Source organism: Lissotriton vulgaris, chromosome 8 (assembly GCF_964263255.1).
Source record: "Lissotriton vulgaris chromosome 8, aLisVul1.2, whole genome shotgun sequence".
NCBI classification, from domain to species: domain Eukaryota; kingdom Metazoa; phylum Chordata; class Amphibia; order Caudata; family Salamandridae; genus Lissotriton; species Lissotriton vulgaris.
This window is the reverse complement of record NC_141696.1, coordinates 992,654,827-992,655,607: the sequence shown is the minus strand read 5'-3', so window position 1 is coordinate 992,655,607 and position 781 is coordinate 992,654,827.

Here is a 781-nt window from a genome sequence, read left to right as displayed (position 1 = left end):
ACAAGGTTCAACCTGTGGGAAAGAAACTATACAGAAAATATAACACTGGACTCGATGATTTGAAACGAGTCTCTTTGACTGATTGCAGACCGCCGACTATGTAGTTACTGCAACCAGGACAATGAGTCATTGTGGCATGGTTTGCCGTTGCTCGGCGGGTCCTATCTTCTGTCTGCGCCGCATGGACGTTGTTCTTTGTCTTGTCTTTGCTTCACACCACTGGTGACAGTTGGTAGCTAGATAGAAGGGAGACGTGATCAGAGTATTGTATGTCTTCTCGGTTCTCCTCTTTAGCCCTGGTCCTTGGTGATGTCACGGGGCAGGCTTCAAAGTATTTCTGGGCAGATGAAAGGAGTAGGTGCATACATCCCTCTCACTAGGATGCCCCTCTCGCCGGTATTCTTCTCTCACAAGATGTCCGGGAGGACCTCTTTGCCAGGTTTCCACTGGACTGGTGTTTTCGGTCATGTTGCTCCACCATAGCCTTCGGGCCGTGAGCGGTGTGCTCCACGATCTTCACCGTTGTGTCCTAGTTCCACCTGAAGGTTACGCTGTCTACTCTTTTCTTGCACGTGAAGCTATTCCTCTCCGTGGGTCTTGCAGACGCACCGTTGTGGACCTTTCTCTCTTGCTGGACTTGCTGCCACCATAGTCCCTTGAGGCCTTTGCTTTTTGGGCTGCCACAGGTTGGTGTGGAGTGGTCAGTTCCTCAGCCGGATGTGTGAGCACTCTCGCCATCCAATCTTCCGATCAAACCCCAAAGGTAGATTGTTGTCAACAG